Genomic DNA, 12,441 nt, shown 5'->3' with positions numbered 1-12,441 from the left:
CGGCGCGGCAGCGCCCCCTGCGGGCCCCGAGTCCCTGCGCACCGCCCGGGCAGCGAGTAAGTCCCGGGTCCTGCCAGGGCGCCTTGGGCCTCCCCACCTCCCCGCTGCGCCTTGGGTGCTCAGGTCTGGAGGCGATCCTGACCCGCCCTGCGCCGCTGCGTGCTCTATTCATTCTCTCTGCTGGTGTCCCTCTCCCTCTCAGTCTCACACACGATCAAGAACTAAGCAACGGGTGAGGGACTCTTTGATTATACCTAGCTGTGAGATAAACTGTAAGAGACAAGTACTCAATAAACGCCAATGTGGTGGTGGTGGTTGTTAATAACATTAATAGCCACGTGGACGCAAGCAGAGCACCCGTCCCTATCCTATTCACTGGTCTCCTACACCGGTGATTCCCTAAATATGGTCTCCTGGCCAGCAACATCAGCATCACCTGAAATGTGGGCTCATTCTTGCTCACACTGGTCTCGCACTCCTGAGCTTGGCCTACCAGAATGCTAGGATTACAGGCATGAGCCACGGCTCTGGATCTATGTCTAATTTCTGAGCTCCAGTACTATAAGAAAATAAGTTTTGTTGTTTCACGCCACTATGTTTGTAACAATTTGTGATAGCAGCAATGTGTTAAAATAGAGATGGTAAATTAGTATGTGTGTTTTTTTAAACACACACACTGTGTGTTTATTAAGGAAAGATCCATAGTTTTCAATAGATTCTTAAAAGGTAAGGGTTTTTAGGTTAGGAACCATTGATCTAAATAAAACACACTGATTTCCATCTCTATAAATGAAACTCTAAAATTGATATCAGATAAAATTGCAGCATTGGTCTTTAACAAAATAGTGGCCCCTAAACCTGGCTGTTAGATCTTCCAGGCGCCATTTAAAAATACAAATTCACAAACACCACTCTGGGTCAGAATATCTCACTTCTCAGGAGATTTAAGCAGCCAGGTTTGGAAAGCACTTTTCTATAGAAAAGAGATTCAGAATTCTACATTGTGTTCCTAAGTACATGGCACTATGATGTGATAGAGAAAACATAGGATTTAGCATCACATGAAGTGAATTTAAATCTTAGGTGTGAACAGCCATCTAATCTAGGTAATTGAATGAAACAGGATACTAAAAACTAATAAATCTATGGATAGGCTTCTTAGGACAGCATTTCCTAACTGTAAAACTCTAAACATTCGTTATCAACATAATCAGACATCAGGGTGAGCTGAATTTCCTAGTTGGCAGAATAAACTTTTCTGTGGAGACTTACCTTGCCGATCCTGTCTCCAGTATGACTAGCTGGAGTGGGCAGGTATATTACTTCAAATCTGGCCATGCAGAATGCAGATTTCCTTCATGGGACTGGGCCTTTTGAAAAACGTAATCTCTTGTCTCTTTTTCATTCTAGTATCCAAATTTTCTAACTGAAATACCAACCAAATGCTCTCCATTCCTTTTCTCTCTCACTTCAAGAGCTAATGTGAAGGTTTTCTGTTAACTGCAGGGGCTGCAGATTGAACAAAGGCACTATCAACCCACCTATCCTTTGCCTTCCCAGAATTGGTTTTCAGTTTCCTTGGCTTAAGGCAACCTTGGCTTCCTGTTGTGATAACAGCTGTTGACAGCGTTCTTACTATAAGGACCATAATGCCAAGGAAGGGATGGTTTGCCATTCTGCTTTTTCTTACCCACTGCAAAAGGGAATATTGAAATAATTAAATGTTCAGATGAATCAATATTGGTTTTTCATAAACCTTGAAAAAAAGTCTTAAAATTAATTGTCTATTTTTCCTTCATTTCTCTAACAACTTTTTTTAGGCTCTAAATTTGTAGATTTTTATCTCTCTCATTATTTCCTAAATACTTAACTACTAGGTTAAAAGCTAGGGTACATTTCTAAAGCTTGCCATATGGGCTGATTGGGTGATCTTTAGGTTTAAGTATAATTTTTCATTACAAATACCTTAAATTATAACAGAAAATATACATAGTAATATTTTGGAACTCTTTCTGGAATGGCCCTCACAGCTGACATGGTAGCACAGCAGTGTGTGACACATAGAAATACTCTGCAAGTATCAGCTACTCCCATTCTTTTCAAATATTTATTGAGTGCTTACTATACATCAGACACTTTTCAAGACTGGGGATTTAGGAATAAGCATAATACTAAAAAACATTTTCCTTCACCAAGCTTACTTTTAATTGGAGAGTGATAAACAATAAATAAGGTACATAAATAATCACAGAAAGTTTTTCAGATGGTACTAAATGTTATAGAAAGAACTTAAAACAGGAAAGAGAGAATGGAAGTAGGAGTGGCAATTTTAAATAGAATGGTCAGTAAGAGGACACTGAGAAGGTAATCCTTACTAGGAATATTTTAGTTATTATTATGAGACATATGAAATGAATGCCAAAGAAGAACATACATTTCTCACTAATTCTTTTATCTTTTACCCTTTAGGCTGCATTCTGAGTAATTTCTTCAGTTTTATCTTCACTAATTCTCTTCAGATGTATGTAATTTGTTCTTTAAGCAGTCCTGTGTAGTCCTCCTTTTAAAAGTTTACTAGTTAATTTTCATAGCCTCTTATTCATTTTTTTTTTTTTTGAGACAGAGCCTCAAGCTGTCCCCCTGGGTAGAGTGCTATGGCATCACAGCTCACAGCAACCTCCAACTCCTGGGCTCAAGTGAGTCTCCTGCCTCAGCCTCCCAAGTAGCTGAGACCACAGGCACCCACCACAACACCCAGCTATTTTTTTTTTTTTTTGGTTGTAGCTGTCGTTGTTGTTTGGTAGGCCCGGGCTGGATTCGAACTCGCCACTTTAGGTGTATGTGGCTGGCGCCTTAGCTACTTGAGCCACAGGCACTGAGCCACCTCTTACTCATTAATCATGAGTTCAAGCCCTTCCTTAAATTCTTTAAATAAACTCATTCTGTTTTTTTTCATTCTAGTATCCAAAGTCTGTAAATTTGCTTCTCCAGCTAGAAGTTTCTGCTTATTCTCTCTCATGGTGCCTTGTTCCCTTGTGTGTTTTTGTAATCTTTGAATGTGAGTTCAATTTTCTTGGAAATCTATTTTTGTTCTCAATATGTTTGTTTCTGCCAATTGCCTGGGGCACTGCTGATTTGCCCCTACTTTAACCTAACATGTCTGGCTTGGACTTTTTTATTTTTCAATTTAATTTTATTTATTTTGCTATGTGCAGACCATAGCAAAGGCTTATGCTCTAGCATTCTCATGGCAAACTTATACCTTTCATTTTTTCATTCCACTAAGAGCCAGAGCCAAAGCCAAAATAGGAAAGGATTTTCACAATATCTCTCTATGGGGCAGCTTATCTTAATTCACCCACTAAACGGGTTCAACTTTATTTGGAGTTTTCTATCTGACTATACCCCATGCTTGAGTCTCAATCTTTGTCTGCTGTCCCCTGGATGTGTGAGATCCACTTAAATCCAGATACACAATCCTGAAATCCCATTACTATATATCCACCCGGAAGAAAAATGAATCATTTTACCATAAGGATATGTTCACTAGAATTTTTTATTTTTTTGAGACAGAATCTCACTCCATCACCCTGAGTAGAGTGCTGTGGCTTTATAGCTCACAGCAACCCTAAACTCGTAGGTTCAATAAATCTTATTTTAGCCTCCCAAGTAGCTGGGGCTACAGGCGCCTGCCACAATGCCTGGCTAGTTTTTCTATTTTTAGTAGAGAGGAGATCTTGCTCTTGCTCAGGCTGGTCTCAAACTCCTGAGCTCAGGCAATCCACCCACCTTGGTTCCCAGAGTGCTAGGATTATAGGCATGAGCCACTGTACCCAGCCTGCATGAGCCTGTCTATTGCAGTTCAATTCACAATCACCAAGATATGGAATCAACCCAAGTGCCCATTAACATATGAATGTATTAATAAACTGTAGTATATTATACCATGGACTACTATTCAGCCATTAAAGAAGATGGGGACTTTACATCTTTTGTATTAACCTGGACAGAGTTGGAGAACATTCTACTTACTAAAGTATCACAAGAATGAAAAAGCAAGTATCCAATTACTCAACACTAATATGAAACTAGTAGTTTTCCCACATAAGAGAAAAACACAATTAAAGTCAAGGTGGGAGGAGGAGGAAGAGGGGAAGGGGAGGTGGAGAAGGGGAGGAAGGGGAAAAAGAAGAAGGGAGAGGGATTGGTGTGCTCTCACCTAACAGGCACAATGTAAGTGTATATGGCACACCTCCTGGTGAGGGGCACAAGTACAACTTGGACTCTGCCTAACAAATGCAAACAATGTAACTAACCATCTGTGCCCTCATATTAATCTGAAATTTTAAAATTCTAAATAAATAAATCTAGATATACCTGAAGTGAATGTGACTGTAGCAATCACTTTTTCATCTAGATTAGGATTTTTTCATTATTTCCGTCCTCTGGACATTTACTTTCTTACCAGCCAAGCCATCCATTATTCATTTTGATATTTACTTCAGCAATTGTAGGTGTTTTGTACCAGGAAAGAGTTCTAGAAATCTGGGCATTTATTCTGCCATATTGTCAGAAAGGAAACCTCACTAATATTTAAGTCACTGAATATCCTAATTATGTCTTTTAACCCCTTATGCTACTAGGAGGTTTCATGTTATTTCAGATTCTTACAGAAGAGCCAGAATAAATGTGAGGCTCTGGAATTTAAAGGGCAGTTTGGTAAAGGAAAATGTCTTTGCCATCTAGGCAAAAGTTTTGGGACTAAAAGGACCCTGATGAAAGAATTTATTTCCACATAGATTTATTTATTCATTGCACTTTTCCAAACAATATAAATAATGAAAAACAAGCCTCCCTTCCACTTTTTTCCTCTAATCCCCATGCAGCAGTTTCTTAGCACCCTTGTAGAAATATTCCACATGTACTCAAGTAGAGGGCTTTTTATATATGCTTTAGCACACCTCGTAACACTATGCTTTGCCTTGCTTTTTTTGAAACTTAGCCATTTGTTAGAAATGTTCCAGATTGGTAAGACTCACTTTTCTCAATGATTACATGACTTTCTATTTTATGGATAGATCATAAGTGATTTATACACTCCACACACACACACATGCACATCCACACATACTTCCACTCACACAAATACCTACCCAGTTGGTGGACATTGTTGACTATGCTGCTGTGAATATTTTACTTCCTGTATCTTATGACAAGGGGCAAATATTTCTGTAGACTAAATCCCTAGAGGTATAATTCCTTAATCCAGAGAAATGTACATTGTAATTGTTATGACTATCACTAAATTGCCTTCTTGAGCCAATTTATAATCCATCCATCATCAACACACACCAATGCCTGTTTCTGAGGGCTCTTTCTTAATCTACTTCAATCCATATGTCTTTACTTGCTTTCTAAATAAGTGAACAGTTTGTCCAGCTGATTGAATTCAACCAGGAAGCCACTATCTGAATAAATTATTTTCAAAATACATTATATATTATGGATATTATTGAATATAGGAATACCTCTTTATAGAAGTATAGCTAGAAAATTGCATGTAAGTAGTGTGTAAAATTAATAATGCTTTATTTCTGAGTTACTTTTTGATTTTGAAGTTGCCTTCACTACCTCACTGGTTGATAATCAATTGTAAATGGATTCTAAGGCTTTATATCTAAGTTTATATACTTGTACTTCCTCTTACACACTCTACCTCTTCTTTACAACACAACCTGAGCCTCAAAGTATTAACAATTTGATTATAGTTTAAAGTCCTGAGCTCCCCAGCTGTCATCTCCTATGATTCTTAGGAATTTATCATAAGAAGAAATTAGATAGGAAATTTTAAAATGTTTACATAAAGAATTTTACAGGGGAAACACTTGAAGAAATTGGCCTGGGAGAAAACTTTATAAGGAGGACCCACAGGGCAAATGAAGCAATACCAAAAATACATTATTGGGATCTGATCAAACTAAAAGCTCCTGCACTGCCAAGAACACAGGAAGTAAAGCAAGTAGACTGCCCTCAGAATGGGAGAGGATATTTGCAGATTACATTTCCAACAAAGATCTGGTAACCAGACTCCACAGAGAATGCAGACTTATTAATAAGAAAAGAACAAGTGGTCCCATTTCACTATGAGCAACAGACCTAAACAGTAGCTTCTCCGAAGAAGACAGGCGCATGGTATACAGACACATGAAAAAATGTTCATTATCTTTAATTATCAGAGAAATGAGAATCAAAACCATCATTTGAGATACCATCTAACTCCAGTAAGACTAGCCTACATAACAAAATCCCAAAACTACAGATGTTGGCATTGATGTGGAGAAAGGGAACACTTCTGCACTGCTGGAGGGAATGCAAGCTAATACATTCCTTTTGGAAAGAAGTTTGGAGAACACTCAGGCATCTAAAAATTGACCTGCCATTGGATCCTGCAATTCCTCTACTAGGAGTATATCCAAAAGACCAAAAATCACTTTGCAAAAAAGATAATTGCACTAGATTATTCATTGCAGCTCAATTCATAATAGCCAAGTCATGGAAGAAGCCCAAGTGCCCATCAACCCATAAATGAATTAATAAATTGTGGTATATGTATACCATGGAATACTAAGCAGCCTTAAAAAATATGGAGACTTTACCTCTTTTATGTTTACATGGAGGGACCTGAAACATATTCTCCCGAGTAAAGTATCTCAAGAATGGAGGGGAAAGTATCCAATGTACTCAGTACTTCTATGAAACCAACTTATATTTACTCACAGTTTTTTATGAAAGATAGAACACAACTATAGCCCAGGATGAAGGAGAGAAATGGAGTGAGAAGGGAGGGGAAGAATGAAGTTTGATAGAGGGAGGGTAAATGGCAGGACCATACCTATGAAGCATACTGCAAGGGTACAAGGGAGGGTAAATGGCGGGACCATACCTATGGAGCATATTGCAGGGTACAAGTCAAATCTATCAATAACAATAATCTATCAATAACAATAACATAATCAAGTAAATGAGGCAAAAGCTATATTAATTAGTTTGATGTAAGCATGTCAAATTGTATTAAAAAATCAATACATTGTACCCCACATATGCATAAATGTATTCATGATCTATGTATATATGACTTAATTCAAAAAAAGAATTTTATAGCAGTTATGTAATAGTGAAAAGCTGGAAATTACTAAATGACCAAATGTCTATAGGATAAATACTGGCTTATATTATGGACAGGCATAGAATTGAAAACCATGCAGCCACCAAAAAAGTGAAAGAGTCTGCTGGCCTGATCTCAGCATACGTGCACTGATGTAATGGCTTTATTTTCCTAGTAATTGCTACCACCATACTCTGCTAAGAAGCAGTCCCCCTTAATCATATCCAGTGCAATTGCAGAGCTTTTCCATCAGGTTCTCAACAGTATTATTTTATCAGTAAGGCTTTGTCTTATTAACATAAAACCTCAAATTCCTTCCTTACAAAGCCATCTTCTTAACTCCAACTCCGTGGCTATAAAGACATGGAGACTGTGTAAAGCTATGTTGTGGGCATCCACCTTCTCACACACATGCCCTTCCCTGGGCCTCCCCCTCAGCTGTTAGGGAGGAGATTAGGGATCATTAAAAGATGGCTCCTTCCATGGCCACCTGCAGTGATTTGTTTTGCTGCCTATATTGTATTGGTCATCCCGGCTCATACAGCTTTCCTACAGACTACCACAGACTAGATGTAGGTGGCTGGAGGCCCCAGTAGGCCTTGCTGCTGCGATACTCAATCCCCAGCAGGCCTAGAGGTGCTGGTATTTCCTGTGAGACTTGCCTACATCCATCACATTTCTGGCCTCACAATGAAATGGTCTCCCATGAGTCCTCAGCCCACATTCTATTTATCCTTTGCCACCCCAATTTGGGTCCAGCAATATGGATGAGACACTCATGACTCTTAGGGAATTGAACTTCAAAAGGGCAATTATTACCCTTCTCCAAAGGCTATTCCCATTCTTTCCTCACCACCACCTCAGCTCTGGAAGTATCAAGAAATCAGCAAGCTGGTGGCTAGGCACAAACAATGTTTCTCTTTTTATAGACACCCAGAAATTTTATGACCAATTATTTAGAGGGCGTCTTCCATAGCCTCAAGGGAGAAAAATCTCAAGAGAAAGATTTCCCTCCCCCATAATGCTATAATAAAAGAAGATTATCTTCATGAATACTGCCCTCCCTCCAAAAGTGACTGCTTTGTAGTTCCAATCCCTCCAAAAGGAAGGCCCACAAAGTCAGTTCATACTTTCTTGTTCTTGGGCATATGGCATTCTAATGCCAATAGTCAGGTTTTCTTTGGAATTAATCTTAAAAAACTTAACAACTGGGTTATTTTTTTTTCTTTTCAGATTAATATGAGGGTACAAATGTTTAGGTTACATTGTTTTCATTTCTAAGGTAAACTTCAAGTTGTAGTTGAGCCCTTCACTCAGGGGGTCTGCTGAACACCCTCACATTGTGCATATTGCCCTCCCTACTCACCCCTCCCCTCTCTCTCCTCTTCTCTCCCTCTCTCTACACTATACTTGTGTTTTTCTTTCATGAGGGCATATAGTTGTTTATATATTGGTTTCATACTAGTTTTGAGTACATTGGGTACTTTTCCCCCCATTCTTGTGATATTTTACTAAGAAGAATGTGTTTCAACTCCATCCAGATAAACACAAAAGTTGTAAAGTCTCCTCCTTTTCTTATGGCTCACTAGTACTTCATATACCACAGTTTATTAATCCATTCATGAATTGATGGGCACTTGGGTCAATTCCACATCTTGGCAATTGTGAATTGAGATGCAATAAACATTCTAGTGCAAATGTCATTGTGATAAAATGATTTTTTTCTTCTGGGTAGATACCTGGTAATGAGTTTGTGGGATCAAGTAGAAGATCCACTTTTAGTTCTTTGAGAATTCTCCAGACTTCTTTCCACAGAGGTTCTATTAGTAACAATTGGGTTTTTAACAATAAAAAGCATATATATCCACTATTTGGTTGAATCACCACCTTACCTGAGACTGTTACAAAAGCTTTATACACTGACAAGGATAAAAACAGATTCCTTAACAACATGCCCAGTATGATCTGGTGTATGTAAATTTTTATGCATCTATGTATAAACATGCACATAGAAAGAGATTTGGAAGTTTACTCCAAATGTTAATGATGGTTACAGTTGAGATTATAAACTTTAGTCCCGTTTGAATTGTCTACAGAGAGTCAGCAGTGGATATAGAAGATGCTACCTCCAGAAAGCATAAGTCACTAATCAAAGTTGTAAACAAGGAAGGAGACCAGGAGCAGTGCATGCAAAGCTAGCTTTCTTCCAAATAAGAAGGAGACTTGACCTTCACCCAAGAGGTAAAGAAAGTGGAGCCAAGGACAGACACATTCCCATCTATTGACAGGCTCTGCCCTACAACCCTGCCCTCTGTGAAAGGGCTCACACCCACTTCCCATGGAGGGATTTTGCCAGCAGAGGTAAGAGGAGACCAGCCAAAATGCAGAAGAAAGTGGTGGCTCCTCATAGTATTTTCAAAGGAGAGAAAGAAAATAAAAAGGGTCTAAAATGATCATCAGATAATCATTCTCTAAATGATTGGCACTTAGCTAAATGCACCTCTTCATGTCAATTCTTCAGGAGTTGCCTGACCTTATTTTTTTATTTGTCAAACAAACTATACTTCCTCATGGTTCTGAAATCTAGTAAGTTCAAGGGAAGGGCAAGTACTATCGCCAAAACTTCAACTATAATAGCAGGCAGAGATTTAAGCAAATACTTTCCCACTGAAGTATTTAATAAGCCAGAAGTCCAACTGTTATTATTGGGTGCAATATTTCCAACCTGTTTCCATGCCCAAACAAGTTTTTTTCCAGAGGTCTAAATTTAGTGAAACTGCTTAAGTAACAACCATCAATGTTAGACTAGATCAGTATGCCAGAATGCCAAGTTTTAAAATCATTTCTCACCTCAATTTCAATATTAACACTAGCTTACTGCTAGTCAAAACATAAAAGCAATATTTCTAGGAGGCAGTTTAGGTGATGAGTAAGAGTGAGGGGCTCTGGTGCTTGTAATCCCAGTGTAATGGTTTATCAGGTATATTAGTCAGCACTCGGTGTGATAACAAAATACCACAGACTGGGTGGCTTAAACAAAAAAATTTATTTTCTTACGGACACTGGCAGTCTAAGATCAGGTGCTGTCAGGGTTGGTGTCTGGTTAGGACTCTCCCTTTGCGTTGAGGATAGCTGCCTTCTCCTTGTGTACTCACGTGACCTCTTCTTTGTGAGAGTAAGCACCCTTGGTGTCTCTTATAAAGATACTAATCCTATCAGATCAGGACCACCCTCACAACCTTAATAAATCTTATTCCAAGCACAGCCATACTAGGCATTAGGGGGGAACACATATGTTTAGTCCATAGCCTCAGATATCTGACCTTGAGAAGCCATCTAACCTCTGTAAGCCTCAGTTTCCCCATTTGTTAACAAAGGATCACTCAAAGCCTTTAAATACGATAAGCCACTTTCCACATTACAGTGTCCACCACGTAGGAAGCAATGGATAAATGTTAGCAATTTAATGCCATTATTATTGTGATACCTATTCTATTCTTGTAAAAGAGAAATTTCAGAACACTGTTCTTGAGGTGGCTTCAGTTTTAAGTGAGCCATTTTAGAGACTTCCTTGACTTGAAAGTTTAAGACTATAAGCTCCAAGGTATTTAGGGTGCCTCTGGGTTTTGGGAGGGAGGGTGGAGTGGGGTTTGTTTTTTATTTCTTTTTTTTTTTTTTTTTTTTGAGACAGAGTCTCCTCTGTTACCCTGGATAGAGTGTTGTGATGTCATAGCTCACAGCAACCTCAAACTCTGGGCTCAAGAGATTTTCTTGCCTCAACCTCCCAAGTACCCAGTTTAGTAAACCAGGCACCTGCCATAATACCTGGCTGATTTTTCTATTTTTAGTAGAGATGGGGTCTTACTCTTGCTCAGGCTGGTCTCGAACTCCTGAGCTCAAGCAATCCACCCACCTCGGCCTCCCAGTGTTCTGAGATTACAGGTGTGAGCCACCGTGCCTGCCCCAGGTACCTCTTCTGAAGGGCAAAAGAGGTGAGTCATAACCCAAACAGCCCTGACCTCCATGTCACATCAGAGGCCCAAGCCGTTCAGCCCCTTTTCAGGGCTCTCATTCTTGCAGCAATAGTTTTAGTAAATGTCAAGTCCATATCTCATCAGCTTTCCAGATGTGAGGCATCAGGTGGAGACTCTTGAAACATTGTTTTTGGCAATTTCCTTAACTCCCCATTCACTGTTTTCATAGTTTAAATGCAGTAGAATTTTAAGATGTTACCCTGTTGTCTATGTGCATATGTGCACACATGTGGGTAAGAGAGATTCATTTCGGTATCATTCAGATGCAATGGAACTTTTCTTTATTAAATCATAGCTGTGTACAATAATGCATTTATGGGGTACAATGTGCTGATTTTACATATAATTTGAAATACTTACAACAAACTGGTTAACATTGCCTTCACTGCACTTTCTTAATCATTGTGTTAAGATGTTTATACTCTACATTTAGTAGATTTGACATGTACCCTTGTAAAACTTTTTTTTTTAAGAGACAGAGTCTCACTTTGTCACCCTTGGTAGAGTACTATGGCATCATAGCTCACAGCAACCTCAAACTCCTGGGCTTAAGCGATTCTCTTGCCTCAGACTCCCAAGTAGCTGGGACTACAGGTGCCCGCCACAATGACTGGCTATTTTTTTTTGTTGTGGTTGTCATTGTTTAGCAGGCTCAGGCCAGGGTCAAACCCACCTGCCTTGGTGTATGTGGCCGGCTCCCTAACCACTGAGCTACAGGCACTGAGCCAGATGCAATGGAACATTCATAAAAGATAAATACCTGGAATTGAACATATCAGAAGTTGGCTGTCATGGTGGAGTGAGTCCAAAAACTAGGAATAGGAAGTTGGGGTTGGGGAAGGGTGGGGAATGAAGCTTCCAGAGGAATGTCTTCCTTAGTGTACCCCAAAATATCTTCAGGAAAGGTAAGTTGTTAAACAAGGATTTTAGTTCTAGTTTGGTTTGGGGGGGGTTGTTTTGTTTTGTTTTTTTGCAGTTTTTGGCCAAGGCTGGGTTTGAACCCACCACCTCTGGCATATGGGGCCAGCACCCTACTCCTTTGAGCCACAGGGGCCGCCCTAGTTCTAGTTTTAAAGTACAAGTTTGGGGCATTTTCTGCTGTTTGACACCCACACAAGAAGAGGATTCTCATGGCTTTCCTTCGAAAGTTTTTAAGTTTAAGCTTAGGAACTGTTGTGCTAGTAGGGCAACATATACCTGTTATACCCTCTGGGTGTATCAGGTTCATTCAAAAACATGAAA

Source organism: Otolemur garnettii, unplaced genomic scaffold, assembly GCF_000181295.1.
Source record: "Otolemur garnettii isolate 467f Iridium unplaced genomic scaffold, OtoGar3 scaffold00002, whole genome shotgun sequence".
In the NCBI taxonomy this organism is placed as follows: domain Eukaryota; kingdom Metazoa; phylum Chordata; class Mammalia; order Primates; family Galagidae; genus Otolemur; species Otolemur garnettii.
Note: the sequence above shows the minus strand (reverse complement) of the source record.